The 19,329-nt window shown below is 49.3% G+C and overlaps 1 protein-coding gene across 2 annotated transcripts in view; it reads right to left on the minus strand.

Moving 5' to 3' along the window:
• The window catches only part of LOC144769658 (glucagon receptor-like), a 641,797-nt gene extending 625,660 nt beyond the window's left edge, over window positions 1-16,137 (minus strand). The window contains exon 1 of one of the 2 annotated variants that reach the window (XM_078653833.1): window positions 15,814-16,137. The gene's annotated coding sequence lies outside the window, so the exon portion shown is untranslated. The remainder of the gene's footprint in view (window positions 1-15,813) is intronic. The other variant, XM_078653834.1, reaches the window with a different exon arrangement.
• Window positions 16,138-19,329: the final 3,192 nt, after the last annotated feature.

A 19,329-nucleotide genomic window follows, 5' to 3' on the forward strand; every position in this document is an offset into this window, starting at 1 on the left:
GGAGCAGACTCCCCTGCAATACCCCCATTCCAGACATCAAACCTACTAAAAGAGGACTTACCCTGAATAGCTGGAATCAATTGTGCTTCTGCACAACACACCACCATCGCACCACTGCTGAAGGCCTGATGGGGAGCAGACTCCCCTGAAATACCCCCATTCCAGACATCAAACCTACTAAAAGAGGACTTACCCTGAATAGCTGGAATCAATTGTGCTTCTGCACAACACACCACCATCGCACCACTGCTGAAGGCCTGATGGGGAGCAGACTCCCCTGAAATACCCCCATTCCAGACATCAAACCTACTAAAAGAGGACTTACCCTGAATAGCTGGAATCAATTGTGCTTCTGCACAACACACCACCATCGCACCACTGCTGAAGGCCTGATGTGGAGCAGACTCCCCTGAAATACCCCCATTCCAGACATCAAACCTACTAAAAGAGGACTTACCCTGAATAGCTGGAATCAATTGTGCTTCTGCACAACACACCACCATCGCACCACTGCTGAAGGCCTGATGGGGAGCAGACTCCCCTGAAATACCCCCATTCCAGACATCAAACCTACTAAAAGAGGACTTACCCTGAATAGCAGGAATCAAGTGTGCTCCTGCACAACACACCACCATCGCACCACTGCTGAAGGCCTGATGGGGAGCGGGATCCCCCATCAATATCACAATACTACACATCAAACCTACTATAAACACCAGTGAGGGATTGACCCTGTACAGCAGGAATCAATGGTGCTCCTGCACACACGCAACCACGTGACAACTGCCGGAGGCCTTGCGGGGAACAGGGGCCCTCTGACATATCATGAGCCTATGTGAAAGCACCAGTGAGGATCTTCCATTGAACTGAAAGAATCAATGGTGCTCCAGAACAACAACACCACACCGCTACTGCTGGAGCCCTGGCAGAGAGCGGTGACACCCTGACATACTACCAACCTACCACGTTTCATCCCTACTAAAACGACAGTGAAGCCAGGTAATATCCTGGGCAGCCGGAGTCAAGGGTGCTCCTGTACAGCACCACCACAGCACTACTGCTGGAGGTATGGCAGGATGCAAAGACCGCGTGAGATCACACTGACATGCCATGCTTCAACGCTACTAAAACACCAGTGAAAGTCTCAGCCTGAGCAGCAGGAGTCAAGGGTGCTCCTGCACAACACGTCACCATCACTACCGTACCATCACTGGAGGCCTAGCCAAGGATCAAAGACCCGGTCACGCCACGCTTCAACCTAACGAATGCACCAGTAAATATCTTATTCTGAGTAGCAGGGCCGGCTTTAACACTGGTGGTGCCCAGTGCAACAATCCCTGTTGGCGCCCCCCGCCCCAATGACCACCTCTGCCACGGATTCCCTCACCACCATCATTTTACAATGCCCCTCAAGTCTCCATATCCACTGTCTCTCAGATTCGTTTAGTTTTATAGCACCACTCATACCAGTGTAAAGTGTCAGAGCACCTTACATCACACACATTGCACAGAGACAATCATGTGTGTAAATCAATGTATAGGAAGTGTTACATCAGACAGGACTACAAGGTGTAATGTAGGAGTGACATATCATCAATACTGGTAGGCAATATAGTTTAAGAGTCCTTATTCTTTGAAGCACAAATTCAGAATTTAAAACGTAACACCATTGTTAGGGTTTCTCTTTAATATTAAGAATTGTTTTCTACCCAAATTAACCCTTTAGGCAAGATAGGATAATGAAAGACTGGGCAAAAAAACATTTAGCGCTAACATATACATTGCAGTTTTCAAGCAGCTCTTAGATGACAGTTAATAGCTCAATGTTCTATATTAGGCTTTTGACTTATAAACCACAAGTAACAAAAGGAGCTCTCTTACAGAAGCAGTAACCCACTGACCTATTTACAATATATGCAGTTTGTCAGCTGCGTGGTACACGTTCTTGCAGTCAGCATTTTACCCCTCTGCACTATGTTAGGATGAGTCAAAACTGCCACTAAACAAACCTCCCGTTTCTTTTCACGAAGAGGATTAATCCCCGGAGTTATCTTGACATTTTAATTGATGCCTGAAAATTGCTGGAGGCCAGGAACATGGCAGCAGGTGCTCTTAAAATGATAATATACTTGCAAAAATGATGCCCCCACCCCAAGTCAGCCGCAGGTGCTGTGGCACCGATCGCACCGCCCTAGAGCCGGCCCTGGTAGCAGGAATTAACAGTGGTTCGGCACACCACACTGCCACACAACCATTTGCAATGCTACCAAAGTACCAGCATTCAACTCTACTGGACACCACCGAGTGCCCTCCCCGGCCACTCAGCATCACGGGCTCCCTTGGCCCAAGAGAAAGAGAGAGAGAGAAAGCATGTGTGTGGGAGAGAGAGAACGTGTGTGTGTGTGAGAGACCGTGCATGTGTGCGTGCATGCGTGTGTGTGAGAGACGGGGAGAGAAAGAGAGAGAGAACGTGTGTGTGTGTGTGAGACCGTGCATGTGTGCGGGCATGTGTGTGTGTGAGAGATGGGGAGAGAAAGAGAGAGAGAGAGCGTGCATGTGTGTGCCTGTGTGTGTGTGAGAGAGAGAGAGAAATAGAGAGCGTGCACGTGTGCGTGCATGGGTGTGTTTATGTGTATGTGCGTGTGTGAGTGAATGAGTGAGAGAGAGAGAGAGAGCATGCATGTGTGTGTGTGAGAGAGAGAGATTGCATGTGTGCGTGCCTGTGTGTGTGAGAGCGGGAGAGAGAAAGAGAGAGTGTGCACATGTGCGTGCATGGGTATGTGTATGTGAGAGAGAGAGAAAGAGACAGATTGCATGTGTGTGTGAGAGAGCAGGCATGTGTGCATGTGTGTGTTTGTGTGTGAGAGAGAGAGTGCATATGTATGAGAGCAAGAGAAATAGAGAGAGAGAGAGCGGGCATATGTGTGTGAGTGTGAGAGAGAGAAAGAGAGAGTGTGCATGTGTGAATGGGTGTGAGGGAGAGAGGGGAGAGAGAGAGCATGCGTGCTAGCGTGTATTTGTGAGTGAGTGCGTACAAGTGTGCGTTTGTGTGAGGGAGACAGAGAAAGAGAGAGAGTGTACATGTGTGCGTGCCTGTGTGTGTGAGAGAGAGAGAGCATGCATGTGTGTGCGTGCGTGCGTGTGTGTAAGAGAGGGAGAGGGAGAAAGAGAGCAGAGAGCCTGAATGTGTGCGTGTATGAGAGTGTGAGAGCGTGCACGTGTGTGTGTGTGTGTGTGTGAGAGAGAGAGGGTAAGAGAGAGGGAGCATGCATGTGTGACTGTGTGTGTGTGAGACAGAAAGGTAAGAGAGAGTGTGCATGTGTGCGTGCCTGTATGTGTGAGAGAGAGAGGGTGAGAGAGCATGCATGTGTGTGCGTGCGTGCATGTGTGTAAGAGAGGGAGAGCGAGAAAGAGAGCAGAGAGCCTGCATGTGTGCGTATATGAGAGTGTGAGAGCGTGCATGTGTGTGTGTGTGTGTGTGTGTGTGAGAGAGAGGGTAAGAGAGAGGGAGCATGTGTGCGTGCCTGTGGGTTTGAGGGAGAGGGAGAGAACGTGCATGTGTGCATGCATATGTGTGAGAGAGGGATAGCGAGAAAGAGAGTGTGCATGTGGTTAGAGCACCCCCATAGGAGGGCGCGGCGCTCAGGACCCGGGACCAATCCGGTGGCATGTCGGCCAATTACTATTTTCCGGGCGATGTGAAATGCAGTCATGTTAGATACACGTCACTTCCGCCACCGCAATGGCCAGGGCAGGGAGTTTATAGGTGCACCTTCCCCTGGCCGTTGCCTTTTCTGGGAACAGAACATTGCGGCGACATCCAGAACAACAACAATTATCCAGAACAACAACAATTTTCCGCTGTCAAAAGGCGCCTTTGGACAGCGCCTTTTGACAGCGCCTTTGGACAGCGCCTTAGAACAGCGCCTTTGGACAGCGCCTTTGGACAGTGCCTTAGGACAGCGCCTTTGGACAGCGCCTTTGGACAGCACCTTTGGACAGCACCTTAGGACAGCGCCTTTGGACAGCGCCTTAGGACAGCGTCTTAGGACAGCGTCTTTGGACAGCGCCTTTGGACAGCACCTGTGGACAGCAGCTTTGGACAGCGCCTTTGGACAGCACCCTAAGACAGCGCCTTTGGACAGCGCCTTAGGACAGTGCCTAAGGACAGCGCCTTTGGACAGCGCCTTTGGACAATGCCTTAGGACAGCGCCTTTGTACAGCGCCTTTGGACAGCACCTTTGGACAGCACCTTAGGACAGCGCCTTTGGACAGCGCCTTAGGACAGCGTCTTTGGACAGCGCCTTTGGACAGCACCTTTGGACAGCACCTTTGGACAGCAGCTTTGGACAGCGCCTTTGGACAGCACCCTAAGACAGCACCCTAAGACAGCGCCTTTGGACAGCGCCTTAGGACAGTGCCTAAGGACAGCGCCTTTGGACAGCGCCTTTGGACAGCACCTTTGGACAGCGCCTTAGGACAGCGCCTTTGGACAGCGCCTTTGGACAGCACCTTTGGACAGCGCCTTAGGACAGCGCCTTTGGACAGCGCCTTTGGACAGCACCTTTGGAAAGTGCCTTTGGACAGCACCTTAAGACAGCGCCTTTGGACAGCACCTTTGGACAGCGCCTTAAGACAGCGCCTTTGGACAGCACCTTAAGACAGCGCCTTTGGACAGCACCTTAGGACAGCACCTTAGGACAGCGCCTTTGGACAGCGCCTTTGGACAGCACCTTTGGACAGCGCCTTAGGACAGCGCCTTTGGACAGCACCTTTGGAAAGTGCCTTTGAACAGCACCTTAAGACAGCGCCTTTGGACAGCACCTTTGGACAGCACCTTTGGACAGCGCCTTAAGACAGCGCCTTTGGACAGCACCTTAAGACAGTGCCTTTGGACAGCACCTTAGGACAGCACCTTTGGACAGCACCTTAAGACAGCACCTTAAGACAGCGCCTTTGGACAGCATCTTAGGACAGTGCCTTTGGACAGCGCCTTTGGACAGCATCTTAGGACAGCACTTTTGGTCTCATCGTACCCAGCCAGTGCCCTTTGCAGCTTTTGGCGCCATGCATGGTTTTCCTGGGGGTGGCCATCATTTGCCACCCCCACTCACATGGTCATTGGCTGAGCTGTCTAGGTTGTACCCCGGCACATTCCGCATACTCTGCTGGGGGTTAGGGTGCATATTTCTTACAGATGGGGTTCACCTTTCAGACGTTGGCTCGGATTGTTCAAGGGCATCTGGGCGTTGCCCCAAAGAATGTTTTGTGGTGGGGAGGGTAAAGGACCTCGTCGCCCTGGCCGCCCTTGTGGCGGGATCTCGCGTCCTAAACTCACCCCTCGTCAGCAGAGGGCTCCTCCAAAGAAGACTCCCCAGAACAGCACCACGGGTGGTGCCCAGCAGTCCTGGGCCCTCCAGTGGATGTACACACCAGCTTGGGGCACAGATAACCTGGCTGGGCACGGGGCGGCTGTTCCTATCACCCCATCGCAGCCCCACGGGTAGCTTGGTGCATGGGGGCAGTGCCCTGGTATGAGGACATGGGTACAGTGAGGCGGGACCGCACTCCTTTGATGCAGGTGGTGACAGTCATTTACCGCCCGCCTGGTAGTGGCCCTTCATTTATGGAGGAACTCACTGACTTCATCAGCGACCAATATTCCGAAGTGACAATCGGACCTTCATGGGTGACTTCATTCTCCACTGGGGCGTACCGCATAACTCTTCGGCGAACTCGCTGGCCACCTTCCTCTCTGCAAACGATCTTATCCAACACTGCACAGAATCAACACACTCTAAGGGCTCAATCCTGGACCATGTTATTTCTAAAGCAGGCATGCTCTCTATCACTACCCCCATTCATGTAGACTGGTCCGACCACCTCCTCATCCCATTCTCTCTTCACCTATCACACTCTATAACCCTTGGTCAACCTAAGAGGGCTACCTCCTGGTTCCGTGATGCAAAAAATATTGATGTTGGACCCCTCTGTGAATCAGCTTTGTTATCACTTCCAAGGCTAGACCCGAACCTAGATGTTGACGAACTCACCTCCCAATGCCTCACAGTCCTTGCAGCCGAAATCAATAATGTCTTTCCACTCAAAAGCAAAAAGATAAGGCCCACTCCCTCAGCTCCTTGGTTCAACAAATCCCTCCATGAAGAAAGGAAGCAGCTAAGACTCCTGGAGAAACAATTGAGTCAAGTGCCCTCCACAGATAACTTGGCCACGCTTCGCTCAGCAAGATCCAAGTACCACAAGCACATCTTCCTTGGGAAAGCATCGCACTTCAAAACCCTTCTTGACTCAGCCAAAAATAGACCCTAAAAATCATTCGATCTCATCAAGATTCCTAACTGCTCCCCTCAACCTCCAAGTTGGAGGATTCTACAAAGCAAGCAGCGGATTTCGCTATATTCTTCGATGAAAAAGTGAAATCACTTGTGGATCAGGTCGCTCATCCTACCCGGAGCGCAAATTCTCAGCCATTTGGCAGAACTTTGACCCCATCTCTGAAGATGACCTCCTCAAGTAAATCCAGGAAACAAAGCCCTCCAACCATTCTCTGGACCCCATCCCCAGTGCCATTGCCATTGACTTCTACACCCTTTCCCTTTCCTATTGGACCACTCTGGTCAACCTCTCCCTTTGTCAAGGCTCCCTTCCTGTCTCCTTCAAAACTGGGCAGGTCACCCCTCTGCTTAAAAAACCCAATGCTGTTGCGAAAGACCTCAACAACTTCCGCCCCATCACTAATCTACCCTTTCTTGCGAAGATCACAGAAATATGTGTAGCGAAACAACTCTCGTCATATCAAGGACAATGATCTTCTTGGCAATTGTCAGTCCGGCTTCATCCAAAACTGCAGCACTGAAACAGCCGGATGTATGACGTTACAACGCATACTTTTACCATGCATACCTTTACAACGCGGTTTTTACATCGCATACCATTACAACGCATAGCGCTTTTGGGTGTTGGATAGTGAATAGTTTAATTTACTATTCCAACTCCAGTCCCCGTGGACACTAGGGAAGGTTATTGGATAGTAAATTAACCTATTCCCTATCCTAGAGCGCCCCCCCCGAGCAATGCGTTGTAATCGTTTGCGTTGTAAAAGTTGCGTTGTAATGGTATTTCGTTGTAAAAGTTTTGTTGTAAAGGTTGTATACCAAACAGCCCTACTGCAAGTGGTTGATGACGCGCTGAGGATACTCGATTCGGGGGGGTCCTGTCTTCTAATTCTCCTTGACCTTTCTGCAGCCTTTGACACTGTCAATCACAACACCCTCCTCAACACTCTTCAACAGAGAATGTGCTTGGAGGGCACTATGCTTAAATGGTTTGCCTCCTTCCTCTCAGATAGATCCCAAATGATCAAAATAGAGAACAGTCTTTCATCTCCTGTGGCGGTAGGTCAAGGTGTTCCTCAAGGCTCTATACTTGCACCCACGTTGTTCAATCTCTATTTAGAACCACTGGGAAATCTCCTAAGTAAATCCGAGATCCACTATCATCTCTATGCAGATGACACTCAAATCTACCTCAAGGTCGCCTCCACTCAAGATCTCTCCATCCTAAGCTCCACTCTCGACTCCATTCAAAACTGGATGTCAACTCATCAACTGATTCTGAATCCCTCCAAAACTGAATTCCTCCTCCTCTCCTCCTCACTCTCTCCTCCCCCGGTTCAATCATGGATGGATTAGATGAATCTACTTAACAATAAACCCATCATTGTCGACAGCGCAAAATCCCTTGGTGTCATACTCGACAAAAAACTCAATCTAATCCCCCACATCAATTCCATTGCAAAGTCTGCTCGACACCAATTGCGCCTTCTTTGGGGAATTCGTCGCTTTTTCCCGGAGCAGGACCTTAAAACCCTGGTGCAATCGCTGGTCCTCTCCAGACTGGACTACTGCAATTCTCTTCTTATTGGCCTCCCCAAATCCCATTTGTCCCCCCTTAGATCTGTTCTCCATTCAGCAGCTCGTTTCAATTATGGGGCCAAAAGAAGCGACCACGTCACACCGATGTTATCCACCCTCCGCTGGCTTCCCATCGAGGCTAGAGCTATCTACAAGACTGCCTGTATCACCCGCAAAGCCTTGCACTCCGCCTCCCCTCGTTACCTGGTGAACAAGCTGAAACACTCTGGAGGCTCTAGACCATCACGTAATGCAGAAAATCTACTGCTTGAACCTCCCACTTTCAAGAAGGAAAGATCGATGGCCCAATCCTTTTCAGGCAACGCGTGAGAATATGGAACTCACTTCCGCCTCAGCTCCGGACCACCACCTCCTCCCAGGTCTTCAAAACGGACCTCAAAGTTCTCCTCCTCCAAAGACACCTCCTAAAGTAATTCACGCCGTCTCTATTACCTGAAGGAAGACCTCCCATCACTGAAAACTCTATTCTCCATGACTATGGAAGTGCCTTCCCAGTGTGTTCTTGTGGTTGGAGTGTTTGCCATTTATTGCAGTATTATCCTTGTACCTGTGTTTGGTACTCTTTTGTAACATGCACACCCCACTTTTCTCTTGTAACACTCTGTTTGCTACCTCTCACATTTTGTTTGCCTTTGATACTTGCACAAGTACCACCATTGCCTACGTAACGTTTGTTCTTATGCCTCTGTGTCTAGCATATATTGCAGTATATTACCTCTAAATGTACTTTGTTTTCTCTTGTAACCTGCACACTTGTCACTCTGTCCTCCTGTAATGCACTGTTTGCTACCTCATGTATTTTGTTTGCTCACAATTATCACTTTTACCTCATGTAACTTATCGTCTGCTTTTGTAAGTCGTTCACTTGTAATTTTTCTGTTACTTTTGTGAAGCGCTCTGACGCCTTCGGGTAAAGTCCGCGCTATATAAAAACGCATAAATAAATAAATAAATAAAACCTGTGCGGTCCCTGGCATTTGGGATTGCGATAGGTCTCTGGCGTTGGTGTTCATGAGTCCATAGACGGCACTGTTTATTGTGTAGTGTTTTCTTAACACGAGGTCCTAATTCGTTATGATGTGTTGCAATTATTTGACCTTTCATGAATGTGTTTTACACATGAGTATGTTTTGACATGGCTATAACAAAAATGTTCCACCAAGTCCATGATCTCTGTGAGTTCTGTTGGTGCCTCGTTTAGGGTGTGTTGAGGCACGGGCCAGACTGGGGGTATCCGGGTCCTATGTGCGTGCGTGCGTGCGTGCGTGAGAGAGAGTGAGAGTATGTGTGCGTGAAGAGGGAGAGCAGGTAAATCCAACCAATGAGAGGAAAGGCGCCCCGCGGCACAGGTTCCCGTGCAATCTTTTCGCGTTTTTAGGTACCCCACATGCTGTGTTTTTCGGGTCTCTGTAATGCACACGCGCTTACTTCTGGCACCTCACTAACAATTCATGGTCAATAACGCGATTTAACAGAGAAAATATCCCCCTCTGGTGCAGGCGCTTGAGGTAGGGAGTGTGCGTGGGTGTTTTTGTGCGCACGCACGCACGCGCCCATTGCCTACGCACCGCAATGTAAAACTCTAATTGGATAGTTCCGTGCAGAATCTATGCCGTCGATAAACTGCCCCGCGTAATGACAACCTTTTCATCTAGAAAATAATAACACTTTTGGAAAAAACAGAGTGAAAAAGAGCCTAGTAGGACGTTCAATTTATAAAAAAATACATACTTTGTCAAACTGTTTTTTATTAATAAACCCGTTGTGTAAAAACTAAAATAACTATGGAAGTGAACAGGTACAAGTACTTCGTGTCATATGTGTTAGAATAATAAAGGTCACAACCCCCGCCCCCACCTCCGTTCGTGTTCGCATTAATTGACCCCCGCTTCCCACTCGATTTATTCACCCTTTACACACTCCGGAATCACAGAAACTGACCGGTAGGTCTGCTTCCGGTGTCAGTGCAAATATTCAGTGGCAACAGAATCCAATGCGATGTGCGCGAAAGAGCGGCTTGAAGCCGTTATATCTTGATAGAGGGGCGAAAGCGGATAGAAGCACATGTCCCTCGTACCCTGCTGCAGAACGTACAGCGCCTAGAGGCCCCTTCCTCCCAGGGATCCTGCCCCGGGCCCCTTCTACTAGTAGCAGGGCTGGAATATATCTGCATTCCACTGCAGATTCCAGTGCACAGATCCCAGTGCAGATTCCAATGCACAAATATCACTGTAGACACCAGTGCACAGATCCTAGTGCAGATTCCAGTGCACAGATCCCAGTGCAGATTCCAATGCACAAATATCACTGCAGACGTCAGTGCACAGATCCAAGTGCAGATTCCAGTGCACAAACATCACTGCAGACTCCAGTGCACAGATCCTAGTGCAGATTCCAGTGCACAGATCCCCGTGCAGATTTCAGTGCACAGATCCCAGTGCAGATTCCAGTGCACAGATCCCAGTGCAGATTCCAATGCACAGATCCCAGTGCAGTTTCCAGTGCACAAATGTCACTGCAGACTCCAGTGCACAGATTCTAGTGCAGATTCCAGTGCACAGATCGTAGTGCACAGACCCCAGTGCACAAATCCCAATGCACAGATTCCAGTGCAGAATCCAGTGCACAGATTTCAGTGCACAGATCCCAGTGCATAGATCCCAGTGCACAGACCCCACTGCAGATTCCAGCACACAAGACATGGCACTAAAGACCATGTAAGAGGCAGAGAGTTCATGTTTCATGGTCTCTTTTACAGGTGAAGAAACTCTTCCCACCTAGAACAAGGGAACGCGTCCGAACTCTCAGATCCTTACCAACATGATTTTATAAATGAGAGGTTCAAACACATCTGCAAAGGAATCAGTGACGAAAGCCCTGAGCACACAGAACTTTAATAAAGAGAGGTCTGTACCGATAGAACCATCACATCTGGACAATAAAGATTGCTCCATACCCTTGAGAGCTTTCACATCTGGACAATAAAGGCTGATCCGGACCATTGAGAACATTCACATCTGGGCAATAAAGGCTGGTCCGGACCATTGAGAACCTTCACATCTGGGCAATAAAGACTGATCCAGACCATTGAGAACCTTCACATCTGGGCAATAAAGGCTGGTCCGGACCATTGAGAACCTTCACATCTGGGCAATAAAAGCTGATCCGGACCATTGTGAACCTTCACATCTGGGCAATAAAGCTGATCCGGACCATTGAGAACCTTCATATCTGGGCAATAAAGGCTGATCCGGACCATTGAGAACCTTCACATCTGGGTAATAAAAATTGATTCATACCCTTGAGAGCTTTCACATCTGGACAATAAAGGCTGGTCCGGACCATTGAGAACCTTCACATCTGGGCAATAAAGACTGATCCGGACCATTGAGAACCTTCACATCTGGGTAATAAAAATTGATTCATACCCTTGAGAGCTTTCACATCTGGACAATAAAGGCTGGTCCGGACCATTGAGAACCTTCACATCTGGGCAATAAAGGTTGATCCAGACCAATCGAACCTTCACATCTGGGCAATAAAGGCTGATACGGACCATTGAGAACCTCTTCCCATCTGGGTAATAAAGGCTAATCGGACCATTGAGAACATTCACATCTGTGCAATAAAGACTGGTACGTACACAAGAGATTTTACATCTGGGGGAATAAGGACTGGTCCGTACAATTAGGAATCTTCACATCTGGACAACAAAGACTGGTCCGTATCCTTGAGAGATTTCACATCTGGGAAATAAGGACTGGTCCGTACCATTGAGAACCTTCACATCTAGGCAATATAGAGTGGCCTGTGCTCAATGAACCTCTCAAATAAATAAATATGATAGCCTTGACATTAGGGTAATTATGACTGTTCCGTACACTTGAGCGCCTTGACATCTATATTAGAATAAATGTAACCCCGTAGGAGACCTTCTCTTGAGATACAGATGGTAATAACGTCATGAATGCAAAGAACGTTTACATCAGGTAAATAAAGGCACGCAAACCTCCACAGCTGGGTTAAATTGTGTTCATCTCTATCGAAACCTTCCCCTTGGGATACAAATGGGTTCGATCCCATCAGAACCCTCACATCGGGTAATGAAAAACACGGGCCCCTCAGAACTCTTACATCAGGGTAATAAAGACAGTTCTATCGAAACATATGAGTCCGAACCCATCCGAACACTAACATCTGGAGAATACAGTAATAAACCAACAGAACCTTCACATCATACAATAAGGATGGATCTGTACCCATGGGAACCATCACATCTGGGCATTCAACTCTATGGCAACCTTCCCATTGGGATACAGATGGATGTAATCCCATCAGAACCCTGCCATCTGGGTAATGAAAGAAAGGGGACCTCAGAACTTTTACATGAGGGTAATAAAAAGTGTTCTGTACCCTTGAGAACACTCACAACTGGGTAACAATGCGTTCAACTCTATCAGAATCTTCCCCTTGAGATACGGAGAGGTCAGACCCCTCACATCTGGGTAAAAAGTTACGAGCCTACAGAACTTTCATATCTGGGAAAGAAGGCATTCAACCCCATCAAAACCTTCCCCTAGACCTGCATATGAGTTCGAAACCATCAGAACACTCACATCTGGATAATAAAGTTTTAAACCAACAGAATGTTCACATCATACAATAAAGAATGGTCTGTGCCGATGGGAACCTTCACATCTGGGTAAGAATTAGTTCAACTTTATTGAAACCTTCCCCTTGGGATACAGATGGGTTTAATCCCATCAGAACGCTGGCATCTGGATAATGAAAGACATGGGCCCTCAGAACTTTTACATCAGGGTAATAAAAAGTGTTCTGTACCCTTGAGAACCCTCACATCTGGGTAATAATGCAGTCAACTCTATCAGAATCTTCCCCTTGCGATACGGAGACGTCAGCCCCCTCACATCTGGGTAAAACGTTATGCACCCACAGAACTTTCATATCTGGGAAAGAAGGCATTCAACCCCATCGAAACCTTCCCATAGACGTACATATGAGTTCGAACCTATCAGAACACCCACATCTAGAGAATAAAGTAATAAACCAACAGAATGTTCACATCATGCAATAAAGAATGGTCTGTACCGATGGGAACCTTCACATCTGGGTAAGAATTAGTTGAACTCTATTGGAACCTCCCCCTTGGGATACAGATGGGTCCGAACCCATCAGAACCTACTTACTGAGATAGATATGGGTCTGACCCAACCCACCTGAACCCCCTTTTCAGGGGATTGGAAGACAAGAGACCATCAGAACGCTCACGTCTCGATGTTACTGACTGGTCCGGACCATTGATTCTTCATATGTAGATAAAAATTGGCCTGAGGGAGATTTAATTACCCAGGAGTAATTCCTATAATTATGGATTACTCTTGTGATGCGAAATTACCAACAACTATGCAATTATGCCAGTTTAAGTAATTCAGAGTAATTTGGGACATAACTTCTACTACAGTAGTACAGAAACAACAAACTAAGAGAGCAAATGGCATGTTGCATTTAGTGCCCATTATGGATGCAAGTGCGAATTTAACTCCAAGAAAATGGCATTAAATGCTGGATTACGCTTCTCACTAGTTACACATAATTACGAGTAATGTTGAGGTAATTACGCTAGAGAGAATAACGCCAGTTACCCTCACACCTCATACAAATGTGTTCAACACCATCGCAACCTGCATATTGAGACGGAGAGAGGTCTGAAACCATCAAGTACCTTCACATCTGGATAATTCCTATTTTAATTCCTGTTTTGTTAAGCGCAAACGTATCACCCCCTTAAGGGTTTCAAGGCGCTGGGGCCATTAAGTCGCCTAGAGTGGGCGAGATTAAGTGTGGTATTTGCCCAGAGTCACATGATGCTGAGCTGAGCTGCCACCGGAACCGGGGATCGAACCATGAACCCTGAGCTCCGGAGTCTGGCGCACTGGCCGCTGCACCACACCTCTCCTCCTGGATAGCAATCGGTGTGCCGAACCCGCCAGAACCTTCACATCTGAATATTAAAGACAGGTCCCAACCCATCAGAACATTCATACCTGGATTTTGACCACTGACCCAAACACCACCCACCCCTAATCTTCACACTTAAATAGTAAAGACAGGTCCGAAACTATCAGTACTTTCACATCTGTAAAATAACAAGCGGCCCGAGCACACCAGACCCTTCACACTTGGATAGTAAAGACAGGTCCGGACCTATTAGAACGTTCACACCTGGAACGGAACCACTGGTCCGAACCCATCAGTACCTTTAAACCTGGACAGTAATGACCCATCACACATGGATAATAGATAGAGGTCGGAACCCATCAGTACCATCACACCTGTGTTGTAAGAACTGGATCAAACCCACCAGAACCTTCACACTTGGGGAATAAAGATGGGTCCGAAACCATTAGTACCTTCACACCTGGATTGTAATCACAAGTTCGGACCTATCAGTACCTTTACACCTGGATAGTGAAAACTGGTTGGAATCCATCAGAACATTCCCATCTGGATTCTAATCACTGGTCCGAACCCATCAGTACCCTCACACCTGTATTTTAACCCCTGACCCAAATCCACCCGAACCTTCACACCTGCATAGTAAAGACAGGACCAAACCCATCACACCTAGAGTGTAACCACTGGTCCAAATCCACCAGAACCTTCACACCTGGATGGTAAAAACAGATCCGAATCGATCAGCACCTTCACACCTGGATAGTAAACAGTGATCCGGACCCATCAGTACCTTCACAAACGAATATGAACCTATACACCTGGATAGTAACGACAGGTTCACACTCATCAGTACCTTCACACCAGTACAGCAACTTCTGGCCCGATCCCGTCAGAACCTTCACATCTGGATAGTGACCGCATGCCCGAGAAAGTTTCCATGAGAACCTTCACCTCCGGATTATTAACCATGGCTTGTTTACAAACCAGTTCTGTGTAATGAAAGAATCAGAAATCTGACGGCCAGGTTCACCCTAACTCTGAGTGTTGTTGATATGGAATCCCCGACCCCCCCGCGCACAGACACGGTTACACTGCGGCCGAGTTCCCCCATTCATAAGAAGCCAGCCTCGTCCGAGCCTCTTTGTGAGGCGGGCCCCTTCATTCATAGCGCCCTAGCGCACACCCTTTGTGGGCTTCGAGGCACCGCGATGAGGCCTGACCCCTGCAGACCTCGAAGCCCCGCACGCGATGGACGCCCCCACCCCCCACCGGGCTCTGAAAGCTGGAGCCACAGGGCCCCCTGCAGGGCGCGGGGAGAAGCGCCGGGGCCCCCGGAGCAGCGATCCATGATTGTCCGATAGAGTCCCCCGCCGGTCCCTGGCCTCTCTCCCGACTGCAGCCTGGCCTCTCCGGGCTGACAGCGAGCACGGGGTGAGTTGGAGGGATGGCTGGAGGTAAGTAGGAGGCAACTAGTCTATTAGTCAGTGGGAGTAGGTGTGAGGTCAGGTAGATCTGTAGTCTTAGAAGAGTTTGCCTCTTGGATGAGGGACCGAGGGTCGTCGGGTGCACTGGGCTGGGAGCTCTGTCCAGGGGCATGTTCGGGGGTCACCTGTCGGGTGAGTGCTCACTCTGTCAGGTAAGAGACAAGGGGGCAGCTGAGGTACCGGAGGCATGGGGGTGCCAGAGGTTTTCCACCTGTGTGCGTGGGGGGGGGGGGAGTGGGGAATAACCTGCACCGCGAAGGAGTGAGTATGGAGTATATGGAGGGGGTCAATGTCCCTGGAACCGACCCTCAGATGGAAGGGGGCCGCCCGAACCCGACGTGGGAGTGTGTATGAGGGTGCTGAGGGTGGGGGCGCCGGGGCACAGGTTCTCTTCTTACCTGGCCCGGGGGTCGCGTCGGTCTCCGCACCCCGGATGATCCGCATCCTCGGAGCTGGGGGCACCGTCCAGGGCCGGTCCCGAAGCCGAGCCCCGCTCCCTCCACCTGCGGCCCGGGGACACCTGCCGGCGCCGCACGGGCTCTGGGGTCCAGGGGTCTCCACACTCAGTGTCCTCTGCGGTCCCTCGAGCCCCCGGTGCTCTCCCTCGGACCCCGCTCCTGCCGAGCTCCGATCACTGCACACAAACTTTCCGGAGCGCGGGGAGCGAGCCCAGACTGACAGCAGCCGCTCTCAGGCCCCGCCCACCCGAGGCCCCGCCCCTCAGCAGGGTACGGACCGCGGAGTCCCAGTCACCGACCGGCAGTCTGAGTCACTGAGAGTGAGACTGGCTGCAGCCTGTGACACACTCACTCACTGTCTCTCACCGAAGATGATCACTCGCGTTCACCGGCACTCACCTCCGTGACACCCACTGACACTCCCAGGGGTTCACTGACACTCATGGTATTGACCCTATGAAACTCGCTGATACTCAGTCCCTGAAAACTCACTAAGTGGTCACTGTCGGCGAATGTCTCTTGCGGACCAAGATCCAGCAAAGCTCATTGAAAACCACACACACTGCGCCTCCTTGGCACCCGCTGACTGACATTCAAGCCAAGTCAAGAAGACACAGCTTTAGTTTGTATAACACCATAAAAGATACAATAAACCAATACCATAAAACAGATCAATACAAACTCAAGAAGACACATGAGAAGAATTTACACAAGAGTATCAGGAACTGACAGATTTCTTTTTTATTTTCCTACATTAAATTCCATATTTTAGGAGTCTGCAGTAAATATCTAACCACCCCAAAGAAAACATTGATGGATTTTTTTTTGTTGCAAATACGAAGTGGCTTGTCTACAGTGCCTAACGTGTAGTGAGTGCAGTAGTGGAATCAACAACCGCTTCCCCGGTAACACACCTAAAATAGCAAAAGAACCATCGTTAAACTGTTGTCTGCTTGGATCGGGATCAGAGGGCCAGAACGGCACCACAACCTTCCACAGACCTTTCTTTGGAAAAGTAAATAGACGGTCTGACACGTGTTACGAGTATCTCTGGATAATATTTTTAACACAATATAAACATCGCTCCATGTCACAAGTCGTAGAAATTGCAGAACAAATGCATAAAGTCGGCTTATTAAGTTAATTTAAAATCCTTCCCTTTGCACTTAAAAAAACTACTGAAATAAAAAAAAAAAAAAGATACTCTCCAACATATTACATGTCGATGAATGTATACATTCAGGCTTCACAGATAACTCTGGCTTTTACTAGGCCACGTCGCAAATGGGGGGCTCCTCGCTATGGTGGGGGAGCGTAGCCCCCCACCAGTACCCTCCAAAACAAGGAGAATAAAACGATAATAAAAGGGCGTTGAAACCCGTTCTATAATCGTTTTATTTTCCTGGTGCTGAGCTTTGGGGGCGGGGCCACAGTAACCACAGGCACGGAGCGTGGCCCTTTGGCAGGCAGTCTCAAGCCGGCCAAACCGTCATGCGCAGTGAAGCTCTCTCCAACCCCAGCTGCATTGCTGGGTTAGAGAAGGCAGGCACAGACCCCCAGCCTGTCCTGGACCGCAAACAAGGGTGCTCCGGCCAATCCTGAAGCTGCTCTCATGTGTGAGAGCAGCTTCTGGATTGGCCGCAAAGCAGGCTGGGAGCCTGTGCCCTCCTGCCATGAAGAGGAGGGCAGCAGAAGAGGGCGAAGCGATGGTGGAGGGCAGCAGAGCAGGTAAGTTCTTTTTTATTTTTTACATTGTCTCCCTCGTCCTCCTTTCCATCCCCCCAGTGCCCCCTGCCTCACATCTTTTAGCTGATACAAGCCGCTCCTGTTCGCAATTTTAATTATGCTGGAGTAATCTGAGTAATTTGGCATTACTATTTTGACCCCAAATTACCGAAAATGTACATATTTACACCCTTTCGAATCATAATGGGTAATTTGGCACAAAAATCCCACAGTAGGAGCACAAGAGCAACAGCATCAGTCAGCAGGAGCGGCTGCTGGCGGCTGCGGTTCCTGCTCTGTTGCTTTTATTGATTTCCTTCAGCATAACATGCATCCTCTGGTCCATTTTGGACGCGAGGGCACATTTTACTCTACAGGGTGGCCCCCTCAAGTTTCGTTACGCCACTGGCTCCTCGCGTAACTTAGTGTAGTTTTGCAGTAATTTTGTTTACTTACACTACAGCAATTTTTGAAAGTTACACCCATCCCTAGTTTATACATATTTTACCAACAAAATCCCTTGCCCAAACTCCAGACCTAACCAGTTCAGGATGAGCAAAGGATTACAACTTGTCTCTGGCTTAGGCCATAAAGACAGCCACAGGGCTGTGGGTGAAACATAATGAGGCCCAACTCTAGATGGCAAATACAAGTGGAGGTACTCTCGGAAGAGCCTTCAGAACCTGCTTTTTGTCCACAAAAGAAGAGCGTGCCTTCATTAAACGGGGCCACCCCCCATAACATACGATGCAGGCTGACATTCACTCAACACTTCCTGGAGCCCGGTGACATTGACTGACATCCAAGCTGACCCTTAGAGCTGTCACACTCGCACGTGCACTCCAGTGGTTCTCAATGGAAAGAGCCACAGGATCAAGGTCACTTATGCAGTAAAGGCATAGGCTGCACCCAGTGGAATCTGCACCTAAAGGAATCTGCACCCAGAGGAATCTGAACCCAGAGGAATCTGAACCCAGAGGAATCTGCACGCAGAAGTATCTGTACCCAGAGGAGTCTGCACCCAAAGGAAGTCGCACCTGAAGGAATCTGCACCCACAAGAAGCTGCACGCAGAAGAAGCTGCACCAAAAGAAATCTGCACCCACAGGAAGCTGCACCCAGAGGAAGCTGCACCCAGAGGAATCTACACCAAGAGGATGGCGCACCCAGATGAAGCTGCACCCATTTGAAGCTGCACCCAGAGGAAGTTTCACTCACCCAGGATTCTGTACCCAGAGGCTTCGGTGTGGTTCTTCACACGTGCGCCACAGAGGTGGGCAGTACCAGGCATTGCCTTCTATATGCTAGCTGGTTTGTCTGTACTGTACCCCTATCCTAGCGGTCGGCAGGCAGTGCCAAGCACAGGCCTCCACGTGCCAGCTTGTCTGTCTGTACCGCTCTATCGTGAGACAGACACTTTACCCATCACTGACCTCTACGTGCCAGGTGGTCTGAGCATACCCTCTATCTTTAGGTAGGCCGTGCTGGGCACTCATTTCGATGTGTTAGCACAGATGGTGTGTCTGCACCACTCTCCCCTGGGGCTCAGCAATCCCAAGCAATGGCTTCCATGTGTCAGTTGGTCTGTCTATACCCTCTATCATTAGATTGGTAGTGCCAGGCATCATCCTCCATGTGCCAGCCAGCTGTTGTGTCTATGCCCCTCTCTCCTGGAGCTGAGCAATGCCAGGTCCTGGTGTCAATGCGTTTATACCCCTATAGTGGGGGCAGA

The sequence above is a fragment of the Lissotriton helveticus genome, chromosome 7 (assembly GCF_964261635.1).
Source record: "Lissotriton helveticus chromosome 7, aLisHel1.1, whole genome shotgun sequence".
NCBI classification, from domain to species: Eukaryota; Metazoa; Chordata; class Amphibia; order Caudata; family Salamandridae; genus Lissotriton; species Lissotriton helveticus.